Source organism: Cupressus sempervirens, chromosome 2 (assembly GCF_028749045.1).
Source record: "Cupressus sempervirens isolate cs-2001-9-10 chromosome 2, ASM2874904v1, whole genome shotgun sequence".
NCBI classification, from domain to species: domain Eukaryota; kingdom Viridiplantae; phylum Streptophyta; class Pinopsida; order Cupressales; family Cupressaceae; genus Cupressus; species Cupressus sempervirens.
This window is the reverse complement of record NC_143119.1, coordinates 353,325,279-353,352,691: the sequence shown is the minus strand read 5'-3', so window position 1 is coordinate 353,352,691 and position 27,413 is coordinate 353,325,279.

Here is a 27,413-nt window from a genome sequence, read left to right as displayed (position 1 = left end):
TCTCATTTTGATTCACAAAATGGGGACCCACTAGTTTCAAAATCCCCTATGAGGCATCTAGTCCAAAGCTTTGGTCATTTTGGACCCTCCACAGGGTATAGGTACAACCTCGATCCTAATTGGGAAGGATCAGGTAGTCTAGGAGAAGAAAAAATCAAGCTTAGACTTCATAGTGCATGGAATACAAATATGCACACTTTACACCACTCTGGGGATGTGCACATACAAACATGCATATGCACACACCCTTAGAGGTGTGCAGCTTTGGAGGTGGGCACAAGCTCCCTCCCTCTTTGCACAAATACGTTGATGCACATCAACATAGTTGTGCACATGTGCACCTATTCAAGGTGTGCATGTGCACTAGTTCATGACTACACACTTAGCCTCTTAAGAGGAAAATAGGGTTCACACTAGCACACCCTACATATGTGCATAGGTGCACTAGGTACACTAGTGCACAAAACTAGCTCTTAGGAGGGAAATTTCACTTTTTCTGTAGTTTGACTAGTTTTGACACAATTATTTGTCAGTCTGAGTCCTGTGGATTCCTCTTTTGGTCTTTCAGCATAAGATGACCAATATTTTCTTCTTTGTGTAGATAAAATGGCATCTTCATTATCCATAGCACAAAAAATATCCATGGTATTGCATGTGCATTTTCAAAATAGGTGACTTGCAATTTCATATAGAAGAAGCAAAAGGAGTTCATGTCTATGAATTTTTTTGGATCTATAAAGAGAGTATAAATCATCAAAATGGAAAAATAAGTACACTAGAGTGCTCCTAGATCTCATCTAAGGAAAACACAAAAAATATTTTCAAAACTAGGAACTTTGATTTTTTGGTGAATTGAGCACCTTGCACAATCTCGTGAAGGTGCACAGGTGCATAATTTGAAGATTTTGTGAATGAATTGATGATTGTTCTAAATTTGAGGTGAGTTATTTGAAGATTAGAGGAAAAGGTCAAGGAAGTTCACATTGAACTTCATAGCAAAGATATGAAGAAGAAAGTTGAGAATAAAATTGATGCAATGTTGAAGGAATTAGGAATGGAAAGGAAATAATATAAAAAGGCAATGGGAACCAACGAGTGGTTAGTAAAATCTTTGAGAAAAATCTCAAGTACACCTTACTCCCCCCCAAGACTAACACAACTTTGAAAGAAACACACAATTGAAAGTAAACATGCAACATGAAAGAAAACACACTTGCAGAAATAAACACACTTATAGGAATGGAAGTCTAAGCTAAATGCAAAAATAAAATCTAACTAATTTTTGTTTTGTTTTTGTCTTTTAGGCTTCAAAGTAATTCTTCAGAAACTACCCATTTACAGGCAAGGGAATAAATTCCCCCTATAAGAAATTGAGCCTAAAAGTGTTTTCTCCTAGAATTTCCATAATTTGATAAGGGCCTATCCACAAGCGTTGAAACTTGGTATGGCTTCTTGACTTTTCTTTCGCCTTATCCCAGAGTAGAACAAGGTTAAAAATCTTGAATTATTTGACCATGGCCCTCTTGTTGAACCATCTTTTGACAATAGCTTGATGTTTAGCCATGTGCTCCAATGCAGCTGTCCATTTCTCGTTCATCTCTAAAAGATTCATCAATTTGATTTGCACTTTGTCAGCATCTTCAACATACCCACTCATGAATTTCAAAACTAGAATTCAAATATTAAGTGGGAACACTAGTTCTTGTTTGTAAACAAGCAAATATTAAGAAGTCCCCAAGGCATTTTTGACTCTCACTCGATCCATCTATAAGGCATATTTGGGCTGCGTATGCTAGTCCCTAGGATTCTCCTTCAACAATCATCATATTGCTATGATCAAATTCTTGTTTGTAGATTCTACTACCCCATTTCCTTGTAGGTAGTAATTTGAAGAGAACTTGATAATGAATTGATTTTCAAATGCCCACTGGGTCAAAAATGCAGATGTGAACACAGACCCATTATCACACACAAGAGCGAATGGCATTCCAAATCCGATAATAATGTGTTCTTCCAAGAAGTCTGTCACCACCTTAGTAGTGCAATTTTTGAATGTTTCTACTTTCGTTCATCATGTGTAGTGATTTGTAGTTGTGAGAATAAATGCATGTCCAATTGATAATGGTGGATTGACTGGTCCAATGACATCTAGTCCCCACTTTGCAAAGGGGTGCACCTCATATACTGGTTTTAATGGCATTACTGGGTGCCTCTATTTATTCACACTGGTTTGACATACATGGAAAGAATGCACATGTTCAAAAGTATCCTTGAATATCGAGGGCCAAAAATAACCCAATCTTAGAATCATGTGGGCTGTTGCTTCTACTGAACCATGTCTTGTACCATACTTATCATGAAAATGTTCCAAGACTTCTTTGGCTTCTTCGCGTCCCAAGCATTTCAGATAGATCCCTTTATAGTTTCTCTTGTACAACTTGTTGTCATGCAACATATAAGATTCACACTTCATTTTAAGTCCCCTACTTTGTGAACTATTCATCCACTTTGGGCATTGGTCTTGTAGGAGATAATAAACAATGTCTTGATACCAAACATCTATCACTACTCCTTGACTAATGTCAACTTGTGATACAACCATCTTCTTCTTATCATCCTTATTTGTTTCATCATCAAACTTGAATTTCTTTTCATTTCCATCCTGGTTATCTGCTATCATTTTTGACAACCCTTGACCTTTGACTAATCTCATAGATTGAATTTCAAGATCAAATTCTTGAAGTATGGCCATCCACTTCCCTTTCCTTTCATTGAGTTCATTTTGTTGGATCAAGTACAATTACATACACCTTACTTCTCAATATGCAATGACACAACTTCTTTATTGCCTTGATTAATGCAAAGGATTGTTTATCAAGGTTTGAATAATTCAACTCTACATTCTTCAAAGGACAACTCATAAAAGCAATTTTTCTTTCATCTTCCTTTTCCCTTTTCTATGTCAGGATGCCTGCACAAGAATGTTTAGAAGCAAAGGAATAGATCTTAAAAGGTAACTCATAATCAGGACTCACCAAAATTGGGGCTATGGAAATGGAAACCTTGATATCTTCAAATGACTTCTTTATCTCTAGAACCCATTTTGTCTTAGCTCCCTTTTTGAGTAAGTCATTAAGGGGATGAACTATATCTACAAATCCACTTATGAACTTTTGTACAAAGTTTATCTTTCCAAAGAAAGACTTCAGTTCCTTTCGATTGTGTGGAGGTGCTAACTTTAGGATGTATTTGACTCTATTTGGATCAATGGAGATTTTAGCTTCAAAAATAACATGTCCTAAGAGCTTTCCTTTAGTAATGCCAAATGAAAATTTCTTGGGATTGAGAGATATAACGTATTTAGACATCTGTTGAATACCTATCTTAGATCAGCAATGTGGGTACTTTGATCTTTTGTAAAGATAGTCAAGTCATACATGTAGATGACTATACATCTATTAATCAATCCTTTTAAAGCCTCATCCACCGCTTGTTGAAATGTAGCTCCTACGTTAATTAGTCCAAAGGGCTTCCTTCTATAAGCATAAGTTCCCCACTTAGTTGTGGAAGCCATTTTTAGATGATGTTCTTCATCAACCATCACTTGATTATATCTCAAGTAACCATCCAAGAACATCATTTTTGAACTATTAACAATTTCCAAAACCTCATCTAGTGAGGGTAGAGGATAGTTGTCCTTTTGAGATGCTAGATTCAAGTTGCGAAAGTCAATGCAAAGACAAATCTCTCTAGTATTTTTCTATATGGGAACCAAATTTTCTACCCATGTGGAATGGTATATAGGAAATATGAACTTAGCATCTAGTAACTTCTTTACTTCTTTCATGATTAGTGGTTCAATGAGAGGATTTACCGGTCTTTGTCTTTGTCAGAATGGTTTGGCATCAGGCTTCAGCGGGATGTCATGTGTGATAATATTAGGACCATAAGTCTTTAGCTCTTCATAGCTCCAAGAAATAACATCTTTTTACTTGGTGAGAAATTTGAGCATGTCCTCCCTTTCCTATGAGTTTTACACTTTTCCTATTTGGACCATTCTTGGTTCTTCATTAGTACCCAAATTGTATGAGTCACATTCTCCGATTCCCTTTTCTTTAGTTTCCTCCTATTGAGTGCTGATTCATCATGATCAAAGATGCATTCTAGTTCAACCACTTCTTTTAGAATAGTGTTGGTTTTTAAATTCAAAATCCCATCTTCATCTTCAAGCCCATCATCTTCAGGTCTGTCATTCGGTGTATCATCAATTTCTTGTCCTTCAAAATGGCGACTGCACATGATAAACTCAAGTAAATGTTGATCATCTTGAAAGACTTGAAAGTTTGTGATATTTTTAGGAATGGATGGAACAACAACCAATTCAACTGAAAATCTTTTCAACTTGGTTCTTTCAACTGGCTGTAAAGCACTTGCTGAAATGGCGAGAGCATTTGCTACCATGTTCTTTCTTCTTGGAATGGATTTGATGTTTAAGGCTTCAAAGTCATCCAATATATCCCATACCCTTTTTCTATAAGAAAGTAATCTTTTATCGTTGCAAGAGTATATGGATTTTACTTGTCGTATAACCAATTAAGAGTCTCCTTTGATTATGAGAGCTATGACTCCTTTTTCTTGTGCAAAGAGAAGTCCTCAAATTAATGCGTCGTATTGTGCAACATTGTTAGTACATCTAAACTGTAACCAATATGTGGCATAGAAAGACCTACCCTTTGGGTTGACCAATTCAATACCTACACTAGCTCCCATCTTGCACCTAGAACCATCAAAGTGAAGTGTCCAAATTGCATTTTCCTTGGGTTTTCTGACTTTGTACTTATTCATCCTTAACTTCTCTTTTACTTGAGCCTTGAATGACCATTTCTTAGGAACCCATTGTAACTTTACTTGTGTAGGACTTGATGAGTCCCCTTCATAATCTATAGATAGAGGAAGTATATGTTTTTCTTGTTTATCTTGAATTTCCCCTATTAGTTCTTTGATTTCTTCAACTTTAGGCTCAAGATGAATGACTACTGAAGTCAATGCTTTACCTTTCACATATCATCTTCTTCTTTGGACTTTAATCATCCCTGGAGGAGGAGAAGACAAACCTCCACCATCTGAAGAGGTATCACTATATGGCACATTCAAATCTTCACTTTCCTCTTTGATCTTTTCAACAAGGTTGGATGAGTTCACCAAATTTTTGCTTTCTGTGAATTCATCTATTGAGGTGTCTTTATCCTTGTTTTCCATTATGTGGGTCAATACCTTTGCTACTACTTCTTGGCAAGACGAGCATTCAAAATCAGAGTGACTAACTTTGTGTAACTGACAAAATCTTGGAAGAAGGAGGATGCTAAGATCAACTTCCTCTCCTAAACATTGTAAATTAGTCACCATACTGTCTATGAACTATGTCACAGTTTCAATTTTGGATACTAGCACCTTAGGTTCTTCATTTCAACCTTGAAGTGCATTGTTTGGAACCATATCCAATACCATCACTTTATATGAACCTAAATCCATTTGTAAGAATTCCATCTCCTTTAGGGTATTGTAATCTGTAATCATTTTTTTCAATTTGGACTCAACATCTATCTTGATTTGATTGTTCAATCCTTTCCATGGCAACCACAATTGAGTGAAGTCTATAGAAAACCATCCTCTCAAACATTTAATCCATTCTCTGCTTTGGAGTAACCCATATGTTTCTGGGATATCAACCACATGTATATTGATAACATCCTAAATCTGAGGGTCAATTGTTAACTGTATCTGCATGTGTTTCAATACACGAATAACTTTTACCTCTATTTTATCCAACAATATCACCACTTAATTTGAGGGTTGAGGACTAACTCCTAATCTTTGAGCTATTGATAATGGCATTATGTTACATGAAGCTCCTGAATCAATGAGACAATTATGAAGATTCTTCCCATATATCTTGATGCTAAAAAAAAATGGGGTTACCTCAACTTTGTCTTTGAACATAGTGGGCATTGCGTCTACAACATTTACTTGTTGAGATACTGTCTTTTGAGGGAAATCATTTGTATTGTGGGAAAAAATTGCATGATCCAATGTCTTCATAAGAGCTTCTCATTATTGTGGAAAATTTTGGAACATGTCAAACATGGATATATTGGTTTTAGTCCTTTTCAAATCCTTTACCACATTGTACTTTTTAGTGGACCAAGTAGGGTTCTTCAGTATTGTTGGTACATTCACTTGATTCTAATTCAGTTGTCCTCCATATATTGGTCTTACAGGTGGTAGATTGTTACTTTCTCTTGGATCAAGTGGAGTTGGTTGTAAACTTGGTGGAATCCCATCTGTCAAAGGTTCCTTTCTATTTCTGAGATTGTATTTATTTCAATTGTCATTGCGAAAAGAAAACATCTCATCATGCTGAATATCAGGTTCCTAACTAAATGGGAATAAAAATTCCTCACTTGCTAGTTGTTCCACTTGTGCATTCTATGCAGAATCATAGGATTCCAAAAGCATAGCGTTGAATTGTATAGAAGGAGGATTGCCATTTACCTATGAATTTTGATTCATCTCCTGATTGCCATTATAGTAAGAACCATCATTGTTGAGTGCATTTGCCTATCATCATACTGATTGATATCAACATATTGAACATTATTGTTGTTTTTGTTATTGATAGGAATGCTTCCATTATTTGGATAGGTGTTCTATTGTCAATTCTATCTTTGGAAGCTATTGTTGTGATTAGGAGGATTTAAGTTGTTTCCTTCATTGTTGTTTCTTGCATTGTTGTTGTTATTATTCCCATTGAAGTTCTTGTTGTAATTTTGACCAAAATTGTTGTTGTAGGGGCCAACATTATTTCTTTGGAAGTTGTTATTTTGTCCTTGTGATAGTCTAAGATGTGTCAATTCATTGTTCTTTTGTGAAATGGCCTTCTTCATTTGACCAACTTCTGAAATAAGGTTATTGTCTATTTCCAAAGGAACTGTAGCCTTCTATTCAAAGAAAGCTATTTTTGGAGGCTCATACCCTGGATATGTTATTGCTTGATTTTATGGAGTAGGTGCCTACTATAATGGAATTGGATTCATAGGTATGAACTGGCTAGGCATAATATGTACTCTCGTGGGGTATGTTGGTATTGTAGTAACTGCTTGCGTTGGAAGCATCATTTTTGCTCCATTAGGATTGTCTTACTTCGTGAACGTGATCACTTCTGCAAAAAATTTATCCAATGTGTCAATATTTTTTGTAGTAAGTCTTCTTAGAAAGATGTAGTAAGATGGTCCATAGAATTCAGATAAATCTAAATAGTGGCTTCAACCGATATAGTGTATGGCATTTCTAGCTTGTAGTATGCAATATGAAAGTGATGGTTGGAGCGGGAAACTATCTTAGCTGGGTCCCTTATGATTGATATGAATTGTTGATGTATCACAACTAGGCTAACAAATGTTTTGAATTGTTCCAAGAACAATTTTTTGAATGTGTCCCAATCTCCAATGCACTCGGGTGGCAAATCAATGTACCAATTGAAGGCAATTTCCCCCAAAGAGTAGGGAAGTAAAGAAAGAACCACATGCTCATTAGCAACTTGCTTACAATTTCAATTTTTCTTGAATACCTTGACATGATCTTCAACAATTTGTGTCTCACCATAGATGAATCTGGGGTAAATTTTTTTGGGATTCGTAGGGAAGTCATGGAGTGCACCTCTCAAGTTTATTGGTGAATCCATGATGTTTGTGAAAAAGGCCATTGGAGGGTTTGGCAGACCTAATGGTGGTTATTGAGGAGTAGCTATTGGAATATGTGGTGGTCCACTAGGTGGTTGGAGTGGAGGTGGAGTTGAAGAAGATGATGAAAGTTCAAATGGAAGTGGTTGAACTTAGGATGTTCCCTTATCACTATGTGGTTTGCAGAAGTGGGTAAGCTTGAGAAACTTGTGTGCACTTGGCATAGACCTTAATGCTCACTAAAATGGGGATTTTGGACCAATATCCTCCAGCTTGCACCAATTCTTGGAAAAAGTGCATCTCTGCAGAAGTACACTTTCTCAACTTTCTAAATTTTGCGCACCACAAAGTTTTGTGCACCTATGCACCTTCGAAGTTATGGATCTATAGACCTACATAGCTATAGACCTATGGACCTATGTACTTGTGGAGTTGGGGACCTAAATTTTGTCAAAAACTCAAGAAATTTTCTAAACTTTTGTGAAGCATAGATTATTTTAGAAGTGCAAAATTTTGATACTTAGACAAGTTTTCTTCCTTTCCGAGAGTCTAAAGAGGCCTCCTTCTTGCACCACTTCTATGGGGTGGTCATTATGGATGAGGTCAATGGCAAGAATCCATTGCATAATTCCTCTCTTGAAAAGCTAATCTTTTGGGGATCAACTCCAAGGTTCAGTATTTGTCTTGCGACGTACTAAAATCTACTTGATTGAAGATAAATGCGATTGTTCATGAGGAGGCCTGTGCTGGTTCTGATTATAATCTTAGAATGAAGTAAATCTATTTTTTGTCTCAAAATCACACAAAAAAGAACATAATTTTTTGTATTTTCTAGTTTTTTAATGAATGAAATTCTAACAGTGCAACTAAAATGAGTTGCTATTCTACCAAGGGGTTAGCAAAGAAAATAATGAAATTGAAAGCAAATAACATAAATCGAAATAACATGAAATTGAAATCCTAAATAGACATAAGCTACAGAAAATAACATGCTACAAGTTAAACTTTCAAAGAAATCAGTAGGAAACCAATGAAAATAGGAGTAGTGCTTCCTAGAATCCACTGATGCAATCGTCAGTGAGAAACTTTAATAATTATATGATATTTCACCTTTCATCAAATTGCAAGGCCATTGAAAGTGCACTCATGCGAGACAAAAAATTATGCACACACAATTTGATGATCTCTTCTCAAGCTCATTACATCAGCAAAATTTGTAAATCTATAACAAACACCAGAAGTAAAAGATCTCACAACCAAAAACAACACAATAAACCTTTGGCTCAATCACAATCTCATGAAGAAAATTCACAAAACAATGACAAATTTAGGCAAGAATGACTACACTCCAAATGCGAGTACCAAAAGCATAATAAAAGTGGCCCTTGTTACATATTACAATAGGGTATTTATGAGAAATCATCTCCTCAATATGTGTTGAGAGTGAGAGATATTCTTCATGCAATAAAATGCTTTTAAAACACTAAAACAAACTAAATATATACAAACTAACCATTAATCTGGTACTTAAAAGGACTTCATCCATATTTTATTCATTAATTAGATGCATGAGCCCTTTACATGCCAAAAATAGATAAAACATGAGAGAGAAAGTAGAAGGAAGCCTTTAGTCAAAGTAGGAGCATTTGGATTTTCCAAAAATAGAAGCTAGTCCTTTACTAGGCATATGTCAAAGTTAAACTACCATCAAAATGCATTTCTGTTGCATGGAAGGCACTATTTTTGGAACAAGTAGTTAACTATTAGTGAACCTTTGAATTGTGGAGCCACAAACCTATGTACCTATGTACCTGTGGACCTGCACACCTATGGACCTTAATAGGGTCAAAAATCTCAAAATTTTACTGAGTGTCAAAATTGAAATTCTGGCATCTAAGTTTTGTTCTTCTTCATCCCAAAGCTATGTTTAGATGTTTCCCCTTGAATTTTTCTATCATCTTAGTAATCTTAGCCACATCTGGAAGATCTAAAGCCTCATATTTATCCTTCACCTTCTATCTCTAGTTGTCCACCTCAATTCAAGTCTCTGCAAAATATCTGAGTTTGCTATCCACCTCTAACAATGCTTCTTCTATCCTGAAGGCTTGTTTGATATCCTCATCATCTACAATCTCCAAAAAAATATTCTTGAAGTTTTCCACTACTGTCTCTATAGGTATCAATCTCTCTCATTCCTCATCTCACATGCATCACTATAGTGTCTTTTTGCTTCCAAAATTCACTCTTGGGCTTGGTCCTTGAGCTGATGAATCTCCTCATGCAATGTCTCCATTACTTTATTTCTATCTACTATTTTTTCTATCTAATCATCAATCATGTCTAATTCTTCTCTTATAAATACATCAATCAAAACTCGATATATTTGGCCCTTTATGGCTTGTAGAGTCTGCAAATACTTACTCCAAGCATGTACCTCATCCATGATACTGAAATCTTTCTTCAAAATTGCTATAATCTTATTCATGTTCTCCTACATAGCATGCAATAACTTCAAATTTCCTATGATGATTGTAACATCTTTCTCCTCAAACTTTCTTGCCATTCTTGACAAGTCTTCAAAAGTGGATCAAGTTGCACACCTCCCCCTTCTCTAAGTATAGTATTCAAAGTATACTCAGGGTGTTTAGGATCAAGAGGACCAATGACTTCAGCTAGATATCCTTTTAGGATCTCAACTTGCCTATGAAGTGCATGTATTTCAATATCCTATTGTTCCATGTACTTGAGGACCTCTTTGACTCCCATAGTCATCATTTTTCAGGCTGAATCCCATGTAGGCCTTCTAAACATAACATCCTTTAATTCATAATCTTCGAGGCTAAGGCTTTCTGCATCTATGCCTTCAAGAGGGACAACCACTTATGCAAATAAATTCTAGTTCGATATGGTGGTAACAACTACCAATGGTGCTACCTCATGTGATGGAGACTTAGGTTTGTTCAAGATCTCTACAATGTCACAAATGTCTTCCTCTGAAGCACATAATAGAGGCTTAATACTCCTCATTATTTCCTTTTGAATCTATTTAAGGATGCACCTTGTTGAGGACTTGGCTCTTGATGATGAAGGGGTGTGTTCAACTACCTAATTCCTTTATCACTCTTGCTTGGAGTCATCTTATTCTGTGAGGACTCTTCTTCTATGTCCTCAGTCTTAGTGGATCCTATAGCCTACACCTCAGTATCTTGGGAAAGTGATTGAGAATATTTTACCATTTGTACTTTTGACACTTCACCAGTCACCATTTGTTTTAGTCTCTCCTTAGATAATGGTTTCTTTGAAACATGCTCTTCCTCTAAACTTTGAGGTGGGGGAGTCATCGAGCCTGATTCTACCACTACAACTCATGGTGGAGATGAAGAAGTAAGATTAGGAACCTGTGTATCTGGCAGCATCTGTGTCTAGTCTTCTTGTTGAAGTTCACCTGTAGGGGTGTCCTTGATCTTATCCCTGATCAATTCTATACCTATGGGCATGAAATCAAAATCTAACAATGAGAAAATATCATTGCTCTCTTCACTCTGCTCATCCACCCACTGCTATACTTCATCTTGTGAAAAAGAGAGCTCTAATGTTCTACTTGAGTGGATGGTGGGGTACTCGTGGCACTCTTTCTCCTTTGCAACTCTATGGCTCTAGCTAGCTGAGTTCTTCCCTATAGGGGCACTTGTTCTTCCTCTTCCTCCTCTAATTCTTCTTCTTCCTTCTCTTCATCTCCTTTTGGAATGCTTTTGGTAATAGATGGATTAGGCACTAATCTTCTACTAATCCTTTGCCTCTTCTTCATCCAAATCTTAATCCTTTTCTTATGTTTCTTGGAGGTAGAAGGAGAAGCTGGCTCATCTTGCACAAGAGGAATGGATACTTGTGGAATCTCTCCCTCTTCTTGTTGGCTAGACATAATGGGAGGCAACTATGGTTCATCTTGGACTTGGGTAGCACCAGTATCTTGAGACCCTTTTGGGTTCTATTCCTACTACTGGGGAGGCACCTATTCCATCTGAATCCTCTAAGGAGAGGTCCTCTTTCTTTTTTTCTTTCTCTTCCTTTCAAGATGGTGATAATATCCAACTAGTGATCAAGCTGGTACACTATTTCTAGTTGGATAGGAGACTGAGCTACAAAGGTAGGAATTGCTACTTTCTTTCCTCTACCTCTTCCTAGGTGAGCATGTGCATGGAAGATTATGATATCTGGAATTGGATCAAGTGGAAAAGGTTTCTTGATCCAATCCTTTGTCATTTTGATGACATGCCTCACTCAATGATTAATATCACCCCCTTCTTCCCTGTCAACCTCTGCATTTAAAATAAGCCTTTCATCAATTTTGTTAGTGTTGAACAGGGGGTCCAACAACTCCTTAGAATCCTATTGCTTTATCTCCTCTAGGATGTTTAACTGGAGAGCCTTTTTTGATAGATACAAAGTCATCCTACAATAGTCTCTAATGCGAACATTGTAGTCATTTGTGGGATTCATCCAATGATCTTCTATAACATCCTAATGATGGAAGTCTCTTCCTACCAGACTCTCCACTTTCTTGACATTGTCAAAATATGGTTGAGGAGAGTTGTATTCTTCAAGAGGATAGTTCTCCCACTCATTCAAAGGATGAAATATCTTGTTTCCTCTTCACCTGATATGGTCCAATTTCTAATGGCCATGCCCAATAAGGTCTCTGTTACCTCTTTATCTTCTCATAGGCTGACTCAATTTGTTGAGAGATCTCCAATAGTACCAACTTGTCACTTGGGTATCTTGGGAGCTTCTTAGGATTGATGGATGCACTAGCTACCTGTAAATAGGAAAATGTTTTGAATTGGATGAAGTAGGCTCTAAGAGCCATGAATTGTTCTTTGGCTTCATCAGATAACCTCTTCCCATAGTCTCCTTCAATGAATCATATGATTGCAAAGATGAACACATCATTCATAATTTTATATTATTTTCTTTGTCTTGAGAGCTTCTTCTTCACCAATTAAGGGTAGACTATGTATAGCTAGGCATTGGGGTCCTACATACTACCTTTCTTGTACAAACTAGGATAGTTGGTTGCTCTCACTACAAGCAAGTACACCATGTAAGAAGTAATGTAAAACTTCTTCTTGTCCTTCACTATCCTTAATTGCTCACACAAGTTTTCACTTAGTGTGGTGGCCCAATCTAGTGGTATCTTTGCCTATCTGATGGTCTCAATAAAGTTGACCATGAAGGTGGTGAGGGGACCCACTATGGGTAAGCCCATGACTTTGCTCAGGAGAATGATAGAGTATCCAATATTTTCCTTCATGTATCCCCAAGTCATATCCACTTTTCTTGTTATCTTTCCCTGAGGAGGCTTCTCAATGAGGTACGAAGATTGTATGATATCAATGGCTTCTTATTGAAGCTCCCTGTATCACCTTTCAGCTACTTCATAGGAGAGTTTGATGAACTATTATGCTCTAGGAAGATGAAAGACCCTCTCAATGTTGTCAGTTCATAGATCCAACACCACTTCTTTGGTGACACTCTTAACTACACTTTCATCAGGAACAAAATATTGGGACAGGGTCATGATTAGTTTAGTTGATTGAATTGACATAGGGTGAGATGCTACATTTACCAATCTAGAATGGATCAACTGAGATACCAAGGCTGATCTTTCTATTGGTTTCTTGCAAATTTTGAGGAAATCTACTAGATCCATATGTTCGAGGTCAGTATCTCAAATTTCTATGTGGTCATCATGGAATCTCGACTTCAAGGGTATGCCTTAGAACTTGAACACTACCAGTTTGGGTGCCACTCCATATGTGGATGCCATTTAATCACCTGCACATTGAAAAAAAATGTTATTAGTCCAAAAATGTAAAAAATATGAATTAAGTAAACATAAAGAAAAAAATGCCCCATTTGGGCATTTTATTTATTTTCATTTATTTATTATATTTTATCCCTTTTTTATTTTTTTATTTTAAAAAAAATTATATATATATTTTGAATTTGTCTTAACAAAATTGAAACTAAAAAAGTGTGGGGTGCATGTGTTGGCACAATGTGGCTAGGGTTTCAAGTGGTAGAAGTGACACAGAGCATCAGAGGTGGTGCACGACAACAAAGCAAGGCCTATGTAGTGTTGAGCATGGGTGCAAAGTTCCAATGCACATTAACATAAGAGTGTGGGCACACAAAACTGCCACCATGCATGAGCGGGTGTAGGCATGCAAGAAAGCATTGCCGTACATAAGTTAGTGCAGGTGCGCAAAGGGCGCCACACCACAGATGAGTGGACGTAGTGTGCAAAAGGCACTGTCATCATGCATGGTTGGGTGTAGGCATGCATAGGGAGCCACTGCCACACATGGTTGGGCACGAGCATGCATAGAGAACTGCTGCTATGCATGAGTGGGTGTAGGCATGCAAAGGGCACCGTGCCACGCATGGTTGGGTGCGAGCACGCCAATGAAGTGCCTCTGAATATGGTCTTACCTATGTGGGACTTGATCATCGTGCCAAACTTTGATGCAACACAAATGAAATAATAAACAAAGAGTTTGGGGTTGTATAGCCCTGCATTGGGCCGAGTGCGCGTGAACATAATTTTTTTTAATTTTTAATTTTTTTTTGTCATTTTCAATTTTTCAATTTTTTGTGTTATTGTTGATTTTCCATTTTTTTGTTTTTTTTCTAATTCTCTATTTTTTTTGTGTTTTTTTATAATTTTCTATTTTTTTGTGTTTTTCCTAATTTTTGATGACTCCAATATTTTAATTCTAATAAAATTTTCTTTTCCTGACTCTCGGACTATGAGTCTGGGAGTCAAAAAAAAGTAGGGGGTCCCCATTCCTAGTGAGGAATGGGGTATGTGTTGTGTACACCACAATAGGGGGCAATCCTTATGGAAAAAGAGAAGACATTACTAGTTGTGTCCGCAACACTAACAAAGAAGTCTACAGAGACTATACCTACATTTATATCTATGGCTAAGGTAGTAAAGGATACATCAGAAATAGAGGCTACTCTACAAGTAACTATTGGTACTGATACCATGCAAGTGGAAAATATAAAGATCACCTTGGATACAACACAAGTTCCATTCAAGAATTACGGACCATCAGTTGTTGGCAATTTGGTGAGCTGCACCATCTTTGAGAATGAGGAGGAAGAAGAAGAGAAGAATTAGAAAGAAGAAGAGAACAAAAAAAGAAAGAAGAAGAGAGAAAGAGGAAAGTTAAAGAGGAGAAGAGAAAAATAGAATAAAGGAATCTAGAATATGAAAAGAAAAAGAAATTGGAGGAAGAGGAGAGAAAGAAGAAAGAAGAACAAGATAAGAAAAGAGAAGAAGAAATGAAGAAGGAGGAGGAAGAAAGAAATAAGAAAGAAGAACAAGATAATAAAAGAAAAGAAGAAGAAGATAAGAAGAGAATAGAGCAAGAAGAGAAGAAGAAAACGGAGGAAGAGAAGATGAAGGCAAGTGCACCTAGTTCTTCCAGGATACCCCTACATTGACAACACTTATAGGATCTAATGATTATGACCAAAATGAACTGATCTCATCACTAAGTAAAATAATTGAAAGGAATATAAAAGTGAAGATTTTGTAGAACACACTGATGGAGGTAACTGATAGATTGCGAAAAACTATATTAGTAAAGATGATTGAACTAGATCAAGAGGATAGAGAAAAAAAACTATTGTTCAATCTTTTGATGTTGAATTTACTACTTCATTAGATATAGAAGTAGTAAAGGCACAAAATTTGTATGATGAAAAGATATTTAGAAAGGTTTGTGAAAAAATTAAGGATGATCTAAAGAACCTTGATGAAAATATTAAGGATCTTAGATATTTTATAATATAAGGTAAGGTAGTCTATGAAAAGTGTGTGCATTCATATACAAATCAAGGACATTACAGGTGGGTTGAACAACAAAATCATAGAATTGGAAGCACTGATGAATGAACTGCAAGATCCCTTAGTCAACATTATGGATCTTGAGAATAGAGTCATAAAAATAAATGATGACATCAAAGTGTTAGAACCACATAAGGAAATGAAAAATAAAGATATTTTCATTGCTAAGGGAACACCTTGCATTGAAAATTGATCTAGTACATAGACAACTAGAAGAATATCTAGTACTAAAGGCATCTTATGATAAGTTTTCCTACATAGACTTAAATGTGGTAGAGATAGAATCATATTCTCTATGTGCAATTTTGAGTGTAGATGATGCAATGAAAGACAAGTGGGACATGAAGTTCATCATGTTGAAACAAAACTTTGGTGATTTCATCACACAAATCTCTACCCAACAACAACCATGAAGGTAACACAATTTTTGACTTGTACATAAATTTTGACACCTTTTTGATTGATGTCAAAGGGGGAGAAAAGGATAAGGAAAATTACGAAGAAGGATAAATGGGAGAAAAGGATAATTTTATAGATGTATATGTAAGATCCCTCCTCATGTGTACTTATTTATATATTAATTTTGTTGTTAAATCCTTGACATGATATTTGAATGGATATATGAGCATGACAAGGCAATTGTATGGGAAAATATTGTGGTTCTTGCTAGAAAATATGTTGAGGACATTATGATAAATTCTAACTATCTTATATATAATGATTTGATGGTTGATACGATAATGATATTTAATACTTACCCTCTTATGAATCATTAGAAATTCAAAGACAAAGATTATCAACTCACTAGAAGCAACCTTAAGGTAGATTAGTTTGAATTATTAAAAGTACATTATGATGTGTTAATGTTGTTATAATATTATGTACAAGAGGTTATACTTTTTTATTGGGATGAGTTATTTGGTTGTTCAAAATTATGGTTTAAATCATAAACATTGCATATTTTCTCTAGGATACATCTGCATAACTAGGTGACAAAAAGTTAATGGACTTAGATGATTATGATGATGGATATGAACTAAGATTCTATGGTTTAGGTATTCTAATGGAAATTGATATCAATTGATATGTTCATGTTTTGATACCCCATGATTCAAGACTTTCTACCTTATTTGATTGTTTAAACATTGAGTTATAATATTGGTATTCTATGGTGTTAACCTTAAGATGTTATATATGATACATTGATGATTATGTTTATATGCATTCGGATATTCATTTTGATAATATTAAATTGATCAAAATTATAATTTTAATGATTTGATGAATTATCTTTTAAAAGTAAAAGATTGAAATTGATGGATTTCAACATGCTATTGAATTACATAAGTGTTTTACATGAATACTACTTAGGAAAGATAAGTTCAGAGAAATGAGATTTATAATGTTTTGGTCGAGTTGAACATGTTATGTCATGGGTATATTTCTTTCAATTGCACACAATGGAAAATTATGTGTAAGCATGCCATTTAATTTAATTTATAAACTATACTATTGAAAATTAAATAATGAATCTTATCAACCTTATTATCAAGTGTTCTTATAGCAATGAGATGACTGATTTATCAAGCCTATTAAAGGATATCTTCACAAACAACAAGTTTGTTATGGTGAAATGTTTAATTGAATTTGATAGTATGTTTAAACCTAGAAAACATGAATAAAACTCTTGATGCACTTCGAACACATCATCAAACTATCCCTAGATCAAAAATGCCAATTTGAAACCTAAGCCCTAAACTCATTATAACCTAATTGTGCAACCCCAAAACTTGAAAACTTGCAAACATGCATTTAATTGTTAACCTAATTGCAACTCTTTCAGTGTTAGTGTGTAGAGAACTTAGTTATTACTTTCTTTAAAATAATTTTGGTACATTTTTTCTCTAAATTTTGGTATTAGAGCCTAGTTCCTAACACTTGGGAAATAATGGGTCCATGTTTAGTAGGATTTGATAGGTTACTTTATGATAGAACTTTTCATTACAAAATTTTGATGAATTATTTTATTCTTTCCTAAGCTGTGACATGAGTAAGTAAACCTAAGTAAAACTTGAAATTGGTAGTAACAATCAGAAATGGGCAATGATAGTAGATAACTTGATCTTAATGACATGGAAACACATGATTAAATGTAGGAATGTCATATTTGTATTAAAGTAAATTATTATCTCCTAGAGGATTCAAACTCTATTGAAAGTTATCACCTTGGGTAAATTAAATTGTAAACCTTCAAAAAAAATTTGATTAGGTGATTGTAAACATGTAGATAACCCTATAATCGATAGAATTTATTCAAAATCATCCCTACTAGAACTCAGTTTAGACATACTCATGTCACTTGTGAAAGTATTGTAGTTCATATCAAGTATAGAAATGATCAAGTAGACTGTACTATTGATTTCAACATTACAACGTAAATAAAAGAAACCTAGGATCTTTATAATTTAATTTTTCTCCTATTAGAGTAATAAAGTATTTTCTTATTAATTAAATCATATTGATTTAATTATTTAGCCACTTATTATCTCTAGTTTACTTAAGCTAAACTCTGGGCATATAATAGTTAATTCTTTTATTAATTATTGCACCTAGGTTAGTTATCTATTAGGGTTTTGATCTCTTTGTAATAATTCATTCATTCACTTTTGATAATAAAAATTTCTCTTTTTTCTCATCAAGAATGTCTCATCTATGGATCTAGAAATTCCTACCTCCACAACTTTTTCTTCACTCTTTCTGTGATAGGTGTTTGCATGCAGATGATTCTTAGGAGATGTGAGCTTGATCGCTTATCAACTTTAACATGGTATCGAAGCTCCAATCTTCATGCCCCTGTTCTATTTGTGAGAGATTTGGCATTGATTTTCAGATATGTGGCTTTCAAAGGATTTTGTATTGGATCTGGGGAGGACCTATTTTCAGTGTACTTTGAACTTAAATGGACATCTCCATTGAGCTCAAAGCACTCGAAAACCCCCATTTCCATATAAAATATGTCCAATTTGGATGCTGTTGAAATCTAAGGCAAAACCTTGGGCTCAAAAACCAAAACTATGATATTTTTATTTATTTTTTTCATTATATTTTTTTACCACGTTGGTTGATAAAAAATGTGGTAGAATTTCTTGTTAGATTTTTTTGTTTTTTTGGAGCCTTTGTAACACCCCACCAAGGGATCCAAAAGAATTAACCTAAACTTTTACTAAGTTTGCTAAACATTAAAAAAAGAAAAAAGAAAGAAAGATAATCATACACATAAACACATAGTAGCGGAAGCAATAACATGTAATCATCAACAAACATACATAATAGGTTACATTCCTTAAGGATCCCAAGACATTGTGTCACATTTAAATTTAATTAATTCTAAGTCTAACAACCACCACATCCACATGAAAGAATAATGAAAAGTCTAAAGTCCATAATATACATACATCATAGAGCATGCTATCACATTACCATAGTTGGGTTTAAAAAAAATCTAGATCAAAACATCGTATCATCACACTCACACAACCCCCGAGCCTCTGGTAACAACCTAGGACTAGTCAATGCTAAAACAACCTCAAAACCCCCAAAATATAGATAATTTATAGAAAACATCATAATCTCACAGTTGGTTTGATTTGAAAGAACAAAGTTGAGTAGATCAATAAAGCTTAAGTTTCAATTGCATTTTCAATGCTCGTTTCAAGTGTATAAGATTCTTAGTTTATTCCTCAAAATAACCCATTCATTTATAGAATTACCCCTATTAGTTAAAAATCAATTTTCTAAAATAACCTAAGGGTAAAGTATTTAATTCATTAAAGTAAATCTTATTGATAGAATACTTTACAATTCTAATAAAGATTATTAATAATAGTCAATTATAATTTATAATTCCATGAATTTACTTTCATTATCAATTACTTAATTAAATATTATTTAATCAAATTAATTAATAATTATCAATAAACTTATATGTACACCTTTATCAATTATTTATTGATTTCCAAAAATCAATTAACCTTTTCTTTTTTAAAATCTCAATATTATTAATTAACTTTTAATTTAACTAAATTGAATTAAGTTAATTATAAAACTATATTAATATCTCAATAATTATCCATTATTAATTAATAAAACTATCAATAATTTTATTAATTAAAACTAAACTATATTTAAATGCATTACAATAATAAAACTTTATTAATAAATATTATTTAAATAATAATAAGGAAATATTAGAATCTTATTAACAATATTATTAAAAATAACTAATAATATTAAAACTTTTAATAAATATTATTAATTACAATAATAATTAAAAATTAATATCAAAGAAAACTATTAACAAAAATATTATTAATTTAAAATAAAAAAAAAAAAAGTTATTTAAAAATTTATAAATACCCCACTTGTTAATAGCCGCCAACCCTTTTACTACAGTCGTGCAACCCATAATATTGCACCCCACCGAATGCACTCACTGCGATTATGCAACACAGGCATCATTTAGGCTGCCAATCAAGGAAGCACGTAGGGGGTGGGTCAAACCCCTCCCCACACACACACACACACACACACACACACACACACACACACACATATATATATATATATATATATATATATATATATATAATATTTTTTTTCTTTTTTTAAATTTTATTAATTTAAAACTTTTTAAATATGATTCCTCCCAATAAAAATAAAATTTATATTATTTTGTTTAAATTTTAATTTTAATAAAATTAGTCCACAATCAATTACTTAATAATTTTTATTTTAAATAACATTTTTTTAATAAATTAATTTATGTTAAAAGATTTATAAATATATAAAACCCTCTCTTAAAAAATAAAATTATATATATATATAAATTTTTATTTTTATTTATTTTTAAATAACATTGTTTTCAACATTAACGTGATAGAGAAAATTGGAGCAACAAATCAAATTTTTCTTTTTTCAATAATTTCAAAACCCTCCCCTAATAATTTTCCTCAACCCTACCTCGATTTAATTTCTCAATTCCATTTTAATTCAAACCCAAATCCCAATTTAATTTCTAATTTTTTGGCTCTACTAAGGGAGGATTACGATGATATTTAATCTCCCATAACCAGATGAAAGCAACATGCATACCTGAATTCTAAATTACAAGATTGAAAGATTCGTGGCAATGAAATACAAACAAACAGATTCACAATCATGGAGAAGACATAATTTACTTAAATAATGTTACTAATTGTGCAATTTAAAACACAAGAATCTACCATACTAAAATTGCAATGTGTAGAAGATTTACGAGAGAATTCGCTTCTAACCAAGAACTTCTCTTTTCCCGAAATTTTCCCCTCCAAATTTTGCTTCCAAATTTGCTCCCAAAATTTGCATCCAAATTTGTCTCTTCCAAATTCCCCCCACCTCGAAAATGAATCCTCAAGTGATAATAAGGAGTTCTTTCCTCAAATCGGGGCACCGATTGTGCGTTCACCCTGAGAGGACTCCTTGCTCACAAGACTCAAACTGCCAATTAATCTTTCTTTATCTTGTCTTTTTATCTTTTCCATGCATGTTAAAATGAATTATTAAATTACTTTATTTAATTTTCTATTTTTAATTAATTAATTACTTTTAATCCCATGTGCACTTTATGAAATTAAAGTAACATTATTATTTTCACTTATTTTATCTTTTTAATTAATTTCTTTTATTTTCAACTCATGCACACATCATGCGATCTAGAATTTAATAATCTAATATCTTTTCACTTTTTAATTCATTTTAGAAACTTATTTGATAAAATATTTATTAATTCAATTAATAATAATATTTAGCATTTATTTAAAAATGAACTCTAAATATATTATTATTAAATTAACTAAATATTATCACATTCTAAATTTATCCTTAAACTTTTATCTCCAAATTTAATTCTTTTTATTTAATTAATTTCTCAATTAATTAAATATAATTAAATATTAAAATATCATAATAATTTCCATTAAATTAAATCATTAATTTAATCTTTTTAATTAAACTTAATTAATAGAAAATACACTAAAGACTCATAAAGACAACATACTAAAACCCATCATAGAAAAACACATACAAAATCAAACTAAAGGGTTATAATCATGAATTAATGTCATTTGACACATTTAGAGAGTTCTCGACTCAGATACTTGTCCTAATTTTCAATTAGGACAAATGGCTTAAAGGTTTAGGATTTGGACTCAAGAATTTATCTCCCCTCTCTTACCATTGAGATAATGCGATAGGGTATGCTCATCCTGACAATTTTGGGAAGTCGATACCTAGTACCTACAACTTGCATAAAATCCATGCCTATACAGACACAATATTCTAAGCTAAATAGGCAATGATAGGAAGTGGTGCATCATGTAGATCCCAACTAGTAGGTGACTACAACTCCCTTCCTTAACCACATCAGAAATGTCATACATAAAGGAAACAAACACGCACAACATACACATGCAGTACGGGGTAAGTATCCATAAGAAAACACATGTGATAACAAACCATCTAACTAATCATCATTAATAACTGAAAACATTGAATAATCATCATACATACATGAAATATAGAGTATCAAGTAATCTCATCATATAATAAACTGAGTGTAAGACAATATCTGATAATCTCAAAAATAATATTACTAATCATCAAACATAAAACTGGCCTAAAAGAGTTTGTCAATGATAGCAAAAAATGTAACTTAGGGGCAGGCACTACAGCCTTGTTGGCCCTGCCATTCATACACTAAATTGAAGAGGTGTTTTCATTCAATTTTTTATGTTGGGCATCCTCTCCAATGTGCCTGCACCTATAACACCTGTTCATGATTGGACTTTGACCCACTAGTGCTCTAGCTCATGATTGGACCCATGTAGTCCATATATAATGTTTATTGGTAGAGATGTGACTTATTTTGGCATGATTTTTTATTGGTGCATTAGAGGTTTTACTTTATCTTGGAAGCACATATTTTGGCCTTGATTAACAATGATTGGATCTCTGCCACTTGTACTTGCTACTGCTATGTGTCCCAATTTGAGTTTGGGCAATTTTTTGTTGAAGGGGTAGATTTTTTTGGGAGTTTGGCCCTTCTTCACATCATTGTATGTGGCCCAATCAGCTGCCAACTCATCGTTGACCCCTCCAGACTGCTTGTTGCATTTTTGTGGAGACCTCGACATCCACTTCATCTAACACCAGGACTACCTCCATTGATAATACCACATCAGTGATTGATTTTTTATGGGAAGTGCATGTGATTGGAGCTTGACTATCTCCTTAATTAGTGACATTCTAATGTGACCTAAGTTTGTATAGTAGACATGTTTTGTATATGGTAGTTTATGAATGACATTTTTTGTGGGATCTCCTAGCCACATAAGTGGCCCATCAATGATGCATGGTGGAGCTTTTATTTTTGGCTGGTTTTTTGGAGCAGTCTTCACTAGTGCATTCTCATGTGGTTATAAGCCCTTCCTTGGATGGTTTTGTTGCCAATGTAAAGTCACAAATTTTTTGGACAAAATTTTCCTTTGTAGTTTCCATCTTTTGAATGGTGGTTTCATGGTGGCCATCTTTAGTGTGGGACATTTTCTTGGATGGTACTCGGTCATGTATGCATTCCTAATCTCCCTATCAATTTGTGACACATCAATGATGGTTTGGGCCTTTTCTCTTGGTCTACGGTTTATGGTCTTCTCTTCTTTTCTTGTGAGCACCTTGCATCTACCCCTATCATTATATGCATCAGCCATAGACCACATTAGCTTCATGTGAAGTGATTTGATGACTATTCATGAGATAATAAGTGAAGTACTTGTTTCCCTTCAGTCGTGATTATTTTTGTAAAATGATACATGATTTGGATTTTTTTATTAAAAATTTATTTTCCCACATTTATTTTTGGGTATCGATAATTTTTTTTAGTACTGCCTATTGTTCTTCAGCCATTGAGTTTTTTTGCTGGCAACATAGAATGGTTTTTCAGTATACAAGGCTTTTTTGGCATGTGGGGTCAATTTTTAGGCTTTCTTTTTCCTCAACAATCGTTTGACCATCAAATGTATGCTCATCACATATTGACATCAGTATTGCATCAACACTTTGGTCACCCCTTCAAACTCTATTTAGACCCACCTTCATATTTTTGCTCATATCTCGGGTATATAGACTCTATTATCTACAAATGAGATATCATCAGAAAGATGGTTCTGAGCTCTTCATAGTGGTATAAATATTTTTTAGTTTTGATGCATTTTTCTACTATCAAAGTTGGGGGTATAGTTTTCCACTCCTAGATACATATCTTGAGCATCTAATATTTGATTTGGGAATTCTTTATATCATTAGAAAGGTCTTTCAGAGCTCATTATAATGATGCTAGTTGTTTTTCCAAATTCTTCTCCAAATACATTCTACTCAATCTTTTGTATTTTTGCATTTTGGTGGATATCTTGGTTGTTTTAGGTCCAAGGATCGATTTTTTTGCTTTAGATGATTCATCATGGATTGTACTATCTAGTGTATCAACCTTATGTCTCTTTTGGTCTATTTAGACATCATTTGTATGCATTCTTAAAAATACACTAAGATAAAGTGCCATATTTCTTCTATATTTTTGTTTCAATAGTTTTTCCTTTTTTGCCTTCTAATTCAAGCAATGTCATCTGAGGAAACTTGTACAAATTATTGTATTCTTGGAATTCATTATATCTTGTGCCTTATTATACATGCACTACTCTGATTAAAGTGCCATGGGGGGTTGATGTTTTGCCTTTTTTTTTTATATTCCTTTGTCTAGTAAGTTTCCCTTCTGTGACATTAGACTCACGACATGTCTAAGATTGATCACTTTAGTATACACATATGTACTATTTTGTGCATCTTGATTGTGGTTCCTTGACATGTAGCTATTTTGGCCCACTTTTCCACTTTCCTATCACCTCACCCTTGTCTACATTGGGGGGGTTCTTTTATTGTTTCTCATGCTTGCTTGATTTTATGGAGTGAACTATATATTTAGTATTTGTTCCTATGTACTAGGTGGATGTAGTGACTGGGTACCTATGCATTTAGGTGAGATGGATCATTTACCATATAGACACTTCTTTTCATTCCTACTTTGGTTGCAGTCTTCCATGTTTGATTGGTCAACTCTTTCAGCTTTGGTGTTTCATGCCATATGTATCTTTGAGTTCAATTGTTTATCTTTGTGTGCCTCCTGATTGGATGCAGATTATAGTCTTCTCTACCTGGTCAGGTTCTATTTCAATGAAGGATCTTCATTAGTAGTTAGTTTTTGACAGAGCTTTGTAGCTTCTACATGCTTCAGTGGTGTTCTTCATGATCATCTTATGTTCCTATCTTATCCAAGACATTCCCTAGTTTGGAGGTTTCTTCGGTCCTTCAATAGTTCTTTTTAGCTTTACTTCCATCTCTTTTTGAGGTAGGGTTTTTTCCCATGTGGTTTTCTCTATTTCTCATCTTTTTAGAGATTTGGTTGTGCTTGCGGGGTACCTCATTGGGCCTTGTTGTCATGATCCAAATTTACTTTCAGCAGTAGTTTCTAGGTTTTTAGCTACTCTTTAAGTTTATCTTAAGGGAGGTGTTAGAGTAATAAAGTATTTTCTTATAAATTAAATTATATTGATTTAATTATTAAGTCACTTATTATCTCTAGTTTATTTCAGCTAAACTTTGGGCATATAATAATTAATTCTTTTAGTAATTATTATCATGCAACCTAGGTTAGTTACCTGTTAGGTTTTTTATCTCGTTGATAAGGATTGATCTCTTCATAATAATTCATTCATTAACTTTTGATAATAACAGTTCCTTATGTTAAAATATTGTATAGATAAAAATAAATGGTGAGTGAATAGGAATGTAACACTTTAAGAGTATAGGATGTTATCTAGCTACAAGGATACTTCCAACCTATTATAGTGATAAGATGTATTTTTCCAATAATAATTGGAAGGAAAAAAAGAGCTCAATGCAAAACTACAAGTAATCTATAGGAACCTCAAATGATATGATAATGAATCCATAAGCTAGTTTGAAAAGTGAGTTAGTTATAAACACACAAATCAAGATAATATCTTAGTTCTACTATAAGGAATAGAACCTTAATTAGGTAATAAGATTTTTTTTAATGTAATGGTAAGTATGTAAATAAATGGTGAGTAGTATGTAGCATATGGTATTGAACTGATAAGATAGAAAAGTCAAACTTCTAAGTTAAATTCTATATGTATGTGTTTATGCTAATAGGCTTATTGTGTATGTGTGAGTGATATTGAAATTATAATTATCTAGCATATTCTCTTAGACCTTAAAATTGAAAAAATTAAGGAATCAACTTGAACCCTATAACATATAGAAAGTATGGTCACGATGAGATCACCAACATAATATGAAATGAAGGTTCAAGCTTCATAGTTAAGTGATAGAAGGACTACAAGCCACAAGATATGGTAGGAAAAATGGTGATGACCTTTTCCCTTGGTGAGGACCTAGTAGTAAGAGTAAATAGTAATCATTGACAAACATCTTACCTATAATTTTATACATACCTAGATATAGACCTAAAATCTAAAGATGAATTCACAAGTCATTTATGGATAAGAGGCATGGAAATATTAATTATTGATAGGATCACTAACATTTAGTGCATGCTTTGATGATAATTAGAATTTTTGTAGCCGATAAAGTAATATAGAAAAATGATATATATGTATATAGAATCATACCAAACTAGGTTGATTTGATAGCACAACTTCAACTTGTTTATTGTAGTGAATTGAGGATAAGGGATTTGGTGTTATAACCATAACTCAAAGTACAACTATACTATCAATAATGTTCCCACATATTTGGACTCATCAAGAGTAGACCCCTATAACAACAAGGGGATGGAAGGAAACTTATTTTTTATATCCTCACATTTGCACTATCATGTGGGTTCTATCCTAGACACACCCCTTAGTGTAATAAACTCTAACAATTGGGCGATATCAATTTAAGATAGTTATGTTGTTAGTATGTGGAATCAATCACAATTTTAGCCATATGGTCAATAGACAACCATATAATTTCAATGCAAAATCCATACAATGTATTCAGGAGACCTAAGATTTCCTCCTTTCCCTTAGTGACCCTGGTATGTTCGCATTATGTCATAAATGCCAAATTTATAAGAAATTGGATTTATTTTCTTATTTGTCTGATTTTAGATTTTAGTATTTTAATTTTGCAATGCCTCTCCCAAAGATCCTTGGAACAAGGATAAATATAAACCAAGATAATTTTCTTTTTAAACAAGTATGGATGCATGTGATAGTCAACATACAAGGATCAAAAAGATTACCTTAGAAGACTAAACCAACATCCCAACACCAAAGGATCTCCAAATTCCACTATTGACCAAAAATGACAACTTACAAAAATCACAACACGCATTTGAATCCAAAACATCCCAAATTTGAAATGTCAAACACTAGGGTTCAAGAACTCTGTAAAGGGTATCTTAATCACCTCTTGAAACCTTTTGCTCAAGTTGAAAAGTGCCCGTTGGTCACCAGAGAAGGTTTTCTCACAAGGTCATGCAACATTTCTAAATAGCCATGTGATACTTTACTAGTATCGTACAATGTCTCTCAAGAGGCTGTGTGATATTTTCAAGGACCGAGAGATATAATTTCTAAGAC